Consider the following 7,366-nt stretch of genomic DNA (forward strand, 5'->3'; position numbering starts at 1 on the left):
CTGGCCATCTTCCTCTTCTCAACTATGTACTGCTTTGCCATTTGTCTTGGTTACTCTTCTGTTGTGCTAACACCATGCTCAAGGAAGAATTTTTTAGAACTTACGGTTTCAGAGGGTGAGTCCATGACCACCCTGGCAGGAGGCACAGCAGCAGGCAGGTAGGCATGGTGCTGGAGCAATAGTTAAGAGCTTATCTTGAGACAACAATCAGGGGCAGAGAGAAAGAAAGCTAACTGGGATGGTGTACATTTTTAAGACCTCAAAGCCCACCCCAGTGACACACTTCCTCCAACAAGTCCACCACACCTCCTAATCCTTCCCAAACAGTTCCACTAAATATATGAGCCTGTGGTGGCCATTCTCATTTGAAGCACCACAGTTAGTGCCTAAAGGGAGTTCTGCATCACCACTTTCCAGGGTTTGGAAAGCTGCCCTTTCTCTATACAAGAGATCAGGGCCAAATGCTAAAGAAAGATATAGAAAGCCAGATGTGGTGGATCCCACCTGCAATCCCTACAACGTAGAAGCCTGAAGGTTGTCATGAGTTTGAACATGGCCTGGATTACATAGTAAATTCCAGGCCAGCCTGAGCTTCAGAGTCACACACATACACATACACACACACACACACACACACACACAGAGAGAGAGAGAGAGAGAGAGAGAGAGAGAGAGAGAGAGAGAGAGAGATATTAAAGAATGACTCCAACTTTCCCACTACCATACCTTGTCTGGGGCCTGCTGAAAGCAACACCTATGTGTTACCTCTTTTTTTATCTTAAAACATCAGGTAAATTCTGAGCTTTATGTTACACTGTACTTACATTTAAACATTAAAGTCAGGCTTTAAAATTATTCATATTTAAAGGAAACAGGGTGGGCCTGGGGAGATGGCTTAGGAGTTAAAGGCACTGACTGCTCTTCCAGAGGACCTGGGTGCTTCCCGGCACCCACACGGCAGCTCACAACTGTCTGTAATTCCAAGATCTGACACTCTCACACAGACATACATGCAGGCAAAACACCAATGCACATGAAATAAATCAATTACAAAGAAAACACCATCTTGAATGATGAGAGACGTATCAGGAAGATGTGACCTTGTGACCTTGTTTATCTCACCCTTCACTAGTCTGTGCCCTGGGACAGAAAGCCTTAGCAGTTAGTTATAGACTGGCAGAGCCACTCATGCCAGCTGACGATCTGTCCTCCATACAGGTGAGTCATTTCATCCCAGCTATAGTTGGAGAGGTTCATAGTGCACTGCCCCAGAAAGGTTAAGGCCAAAGCCAAGTGGTGCAGAGGGGCAGAGAATAACTAGGCAAGGCCAGGTAGCAATGTGACTACCGACGCCTACCCCAATGGCAGTCAGGGACAGAAAGGATTACCCAAGCATTCTGGTTCTCAGGGCTGAGGTGACTTGTTCATGTGTTTGAGGGTTTCACGCTTTAGCCAAGGCTAGACTGGAATTCACTGTGTAGATGTTGCAATCCTGTTGCCTCAGCTTCCCAAGTGCTGGACTGGCAGATGAGCACCTCTGACTTTGGAGTCCTCTTGGCCCGCACCCCGTGAAGGACCCCCAACTGTTAGGGCTGGAGGATAGCATTCCGGATGAGCTTCCCCGTTTGTTCTGACTTCTCATGAGGAATAAATAAAGCAGAATGACCCCACCCCTCTTCAAATGACAAAACTGCAGGGAGGTCTGGAGGAAAGTCACATAGCAGATGGTGGCTCTAAGCAGACTCCTGACTCCCTGCATGGCCTTTTGTGCGCAAGAAAACTCTCAGAATGGGTGAGATCCTGTCAGTGAGGCTGGCTAACTCCCGGAGGCCCTGTCAGAGTCTTCCTGCGCTCTCTTTCTTCCCAGGACTCTAATTTTGCCAACCTCAAGCCATCAAGGGACCTGGCTGGCATCCCACCAGGCAGTCTATTGAAGGTGGGCACAGGAAGCCCAGTGTGTGTGTGCGCGCGCGCGGTCCTCAGTGTGCCCAGCAGGCGGCGCTGCATGTTTGCGGCCAACTTGCGGGGTGGCAAGCCTGGAGGGGAACCCCAGACCACTGCGCTCAGACCCACGCTTCTGGCACCCGGGCCTCGGTCTTCCTACCTCTGTTTGTTCTGCCTTTTCCCGAGATCTCCTCTTCGCCTCCCCGCTAGCCCGCCCCCGATCCCCAGCCTTGAAGCATTCTCTCTCCAGCCCCATGGGCCCCTCAGGAGAAGAAGGGGGCCTCCAGTTACTCGGCCCAGCTGAGGCTAGGGGTTGAGTGAGAGATGGAGGCCGACATGTGGGCCTTCTAGGAGAGGGGTGTCATCATTCTCCCACTCCCGGGGATGGGGGGAGTTTGGGGAGGGGGCTGGGTAGGGGCGGAAGCAAGCTAGAGCCGTGTTTGTCGCTGCGCTGCCTAGAGGAACAGATGGCTGGGGAGGGGAGAGGGTGCCTTGCCGGGAGGAGGGGTGCGGGGGCCGGAGGATGAGGAACGAGGAATTTCGACGCCCCGAGTCTCCCGGGAGAAGTCCCCCTCCTCATCCCAGAAAGAGGGGCGGGCGAACGCCTGTCGTTTTCCGGAGGAGCACCGGTCTCTGGCTCGCCCTTTGAGTAGTCAGCCGCCTAGGGGCACGTCCAGGCTCGCTGACTTCTGCGAAAGGACAGGCCAGGGGCCAAGCGGAGCCGCCTGGGGCTCAAGGGTTAATAGAGCTGCGATCCGAGGGACGAGGGGGCGGCAGGAAGCCGGCTCTGGGTTGGGAGCGAGTTCAGGGATCGCAAACAGCTCTAGGAAAACGTGTTAATTGGAACTTTATGCAGATGATCTGGAACTGGGGGCTGGGGAAGGCCGGGGTGAACAGGTCAGAAGGATGCTGGACACAGCTGAGTTCCCGCGGGTGCAGAGGGCCCTGGTTAGGGTGGTGACACTTGCGGACCCATATAATCCTGAGATGCACCCTATTAGAGGTTCACTGGTCTTGAGGAATGAAACGCTTGCTATCTGGCTCTCCTCCCCGGAAAGCTAGTGGGAGCTCCTTCCTCTGTGACTACCCATCTCCGAATCTTGGGTCCAGCAAGGCAGAGTCTCAGGTGGCTATGAGGAAGGGTGGGTGGACGCACCTTGCATGTGTCAAGTACCACTTTTGGCCACTTCCCAGTCTCATCTTGGCTATGTCCCACCCCATACAATTTGGGTCCCTTTTTCCACTTACCATATTATCCATTTTGCCTTTTGTTTTAAAAAACAAAAAACCAAACAGGACCTCACTTTGTACCTCAGGTTAGCCCGGAACTTCCTATATAGGCTAGGCTGGTCTCGAACTCATGACTGTCCTCTTGCCCCAGCCACCCTAGGGCTGGGGTTCCGGGTAAGCACGGATCACTCAGGCTGACATTCTCCATCTTTTCTTCGTACCCACTGTCCTCTGCATGGAGTTCCCATCCACAGCTTCCACCAAGAGTGTATGATTGGAGCGGGCCAAATTGCTTTTGCCTGTCCTGTCTGCTCCCCTCCCCCCTCCCCCCCTCCCCCTCAAGAAGATGACTCTCAGACTTGAGAGCACTTACAGACCCTCTCCACTTGATAAAATGCAGATCCCTGGGCCACCGGCTATTGGATTCCAAGGTGGCGGTGGTGGAGTCAGGGACTGTCTTTCCACTAGTCAGATAGAGAGGCCCTTATGTTTAGAATCACCGTGGGAGAGCTGAATGGACTGGAAAAACGGGGGCCCACTTCCTCCTATTATGTCCCGTGCCGGCCGTCCCTCCCTCCCCCCACACTGTGGCTGTCTCTGGTGTGATGGGATCTGGCCCGGGAGAAGGTGCCAGGAAGGAAACAGAGAGGGTGGAGGCCAGGGGTAAGGAAAAGTGGTAAAGGAGTGACCTGCCCCAGGCTCTTCTCTGAGCTGGTCCCCTCTTCCCATCCCCTCCCTCAGGGGGTTTCTTCTCTGTTTACTTTTTGCTCAGCCAGCCTTGCCCACTTTCTAACCTCCCTCTCTCTTTTCATCTGTAGTCCTTGGGAGAATTTTGAGGCTCAGGCTATTTGGAGGTGACTGGGACACCAAAATCAATTAGAACCCCACCTTCAGAAAGAGAGACCCAGACAGACAGACACTTCTGGCGGTGGGATAAAAAGGACAGGAGACAGGAGAAGAGACAGGGTTTGTGGGAAGGACAGCCCCGACAAAGACACGGGTCTTCTAGGTGCTTCCTCACCACAGCTCAGTTAAATCGAGGACTCGGTGTTACCGCCCCTCCCCCACTTCCCCCAGATGTCCAAACCAGGAGTACCAACAAAAAGGGGCATTGGGAGAATTCACCGAGATCACGAAGCTAGGCAGGGGGAGAACAAGCAGCTCTTCATCCCTCTCCTTCTCCAAACCACTTGCCCTGAGCAGAGATGCCCTGGAGCCCCCTCTGTGGCCCAGGCCCGGGAGCAGTGGGATAGAGAAGGGCATCTTGTCTAGAGGAAAGGAGATGGATTCTCAGGTTTCAGGACATCTGACAGGTTTGGCTGGAAGCGTTAAAAATTCATAGAGAAACCTGACCCCAGCTGGACCTTGGGCCTGCCACCTGGACTGTTCCTGGTTTTGTGTCCTCTTGGAGTTTGTTGGCCAACTTTCCCTTCTGAAGGGTCCTGGAAGCCCGGTCTTCATGTTTTTATAGAAGAGCTCTCTAACAGATTAGAGACCTAAAGTGGGTAGCCAGCTGCTAGGAAAACTGGGCTGAAAACACCCTCACCCCCCACTCTGGGTGTAAGAACCTGAGAGGCTTAAGGGTTTAGGAAGCTTGTCATCTGGCGTCCTTGTATTCATCTCCCCAGGCGACTGCATGCTCACTCTGCAGTTTGTGATGACAAAGCCTGTCTGTGCTTCCCATGACGGCCAGTAGGGGGCAGCCGTCCTTGGGGCCACTTCATCTTCTCTGTACTTTGAAGGGCAGTAAAGAGCCCTGCCTGCAGGTAGGGAGGTGCAGTGTAGGCCTTGAGGAAGGGCTCTGTGATTTGAGAAGGGCAGGGAAGAGTTTCCCAGTTTGGGGGAGATGAAGGGACTTGAGGTGGCATTCAAAATAGATTTCTGGGTTTCTAGTGTACCAAACCAGGTGGCCAGGTGGACACAAACATTCAAGCGTTAGAGAGAAGGTTGGCAGGTGGCCACCGAGGGTGGAGGCTGGAATAGCAGCTGATTCTCGAAACAGTGAATCCCCTCGGGTGCCTGGATAAGGTGTCTCACCTTGAATCTGAAGGCAATGGGGAGCCATGGTAGGTTCCAGATGACATAGTGACATGATGCACACAGTTCGGCCAGATGAGTCTTGTCACTGTGGGCAGGCTGGGTGGGAGGCAGGGAGACTGGGTGCAGAAAATGCAGAGTAGAGATTACTTCCACTTTATTCTCTACTCCAGGCACGAGGTAATGAGGAGCTTCAGCAGGGAGGTGGCGGGGCTAGAAAGAAGAGCATGGACAGGGGCCAGGAGGGGACTTGGGAACCGAGTAGATAGATCTAAGAGATTAGAGAAAGGCGGAGCTAGCGTCTGTCTGAAAGATGAAGCATGCAGAATGGGGACACACTCATGGAATGCGGGAGGTGAATGGATTTTTGTTTCTTTCAGGAGTTAGGGGATAAGTCCATTCCTGAACACTCTGGCCTCAGTTTCCTTATCTGGACATGGGTGGGGGTTGGAAAACATGGCTTTGCCCATCTCTTCTATTTTGGAGTGCCACACTCAAAGCTGTCAATCTGGATTGTTTGGAGAGGCTGGGGCCCCCGAGCTTGTGAGATTGCTGGGGGTGGGGTCCTGGGTGAGAGGGTGTGGGTACATGTCCATATCTGAGGTGCATCTGCCTGTTTGTGGGACCCGTGGGTTTCTGGTGTGCTTGCACGTGCCACAAAGCTCCATTTTGTGTGTGTTCGTGTGAGAGAGAGCTGGAGAGTGTGGGTGTGCACGTGATGGGCGTCCCTTGGTCTGTCTGGGCTGTCAGTGGCTGCGGGGGGGGGGGGGGCAGTGGGGAGCAGTATTGCTCTAGGCTTCTTCCTGAGGCGCGCGCACACACACACACACACACACCTCCTGCTCTCGTTGTTCTGAAATAGCATCTGGACCGAAGGCCCATGAATATTTCACAAAGATAATTCTGTGACCCGGACAGCCTGCCTCTGACTTACCAGCATACTCTCCTCCCCTGCCCTGGCCCAGAAGCCCCTCCTCCAATACAGCACTTCCCTAGCTCACATCTCCTTTTCCCCATCAACCTACCTCTAGACCCCCTCCCAATCCTCAAAGCCAGCCTGACACAGGCCTTGTAAGACTCCAGCTCAGAGCTCTCCAGTTCTGACCTCTGCTTTCACTAGCCCCTCACCCATTTCACATTCAGAGCCAAAGTCCATCTGCTATGGGTCCACGGGTGCTGCTGATTCCTGCCTGTTTCTACCCCCTCTTCTCAGCATCCTGAGACATCACTGGTCAGGGTTATCAGAACCCAGAAACAGCTCAGTCCTGAACCCCAGCACCCAGATCCCTCCCATTCTGCCATTCCTACCTCCCAGGCTACCACCCAGCTCTGGATCCTGGATCAGTTCCATAGGATGAGACTCAAGGCTAAGGTTCATTGCTAGCCCTGCCCCTGGCCCCTCTTTACCCACCCTAGAGAGGGGGCCTCCAGCTGCAATATAAGACACCCCAACTAGAATTCTTTGTCCCTTGATCACCTTAACCTTTTAGTCTCTCCTAATCTGCTCAGGGAACTGCTTGACCTGACCCACCCACGAAGGCTTCTATCTCACCAGTGGCACAAAGGGAGAAAGACAGGATGGCTGTAGGGGTATCCAGAACAGCTGTGTGTGCTGAATACTTCACAGGGGCATTCAGCAAAGAGGGCATACACAAGCTGGAATCTAGTCTTAGGTTCTGCTCTATAAGGCTTTTGTGGTATGACTGTGTTCCCCCAGGAAGCCGATAGGCCCAAAGCCATGTTTTGCTGGTGGTGCCCATGAATATCCAAGTTACACCTCCCTGCAGGGGAAGGTGGAGGCTTACATGTCTTTCCTGGAGGCCACTCAGCCAAGCTGGTGGCCCCCTCCAGATTTAGTCATTCAGCTATCAAACACTTCAGGGCTGGTGGTAGCTGCTTCTCTTGGGCAAACTGGTGCCATCAGCACACACCCTTAAAAGCCAGGGTAGCTCAAGAAAATGAAGCCTCGAGAGGATCAGAATGACCTTGAGGCCCAAGTGAGGTGAAGTCACCCATCAAGTCCACGCAGCAGGAAATCCTGGTGGTCTGAGATGGCTCTTCCTTATCTAGCCCTCCAAACCTTAAACACTCAACAGTTCTAAGTGCTATTTCTGCTTCTGAGGTCTTGATAGAGGAAAAAAAAACTTACAGGAGA

Source organism: Onychomys torridus, chromosome 4 (assembly GCF_903995425.1).
Source record: "Onychomys torridus chromosome 4, mOncTor1.1, whole genome shotgun sequence".
Taxonomy (NCBI): Eukaryota; Metazoa; Chordata; class Mammalia; order Rodentia; family Cricetidae; genus Onychomys; species Onychomys torridus.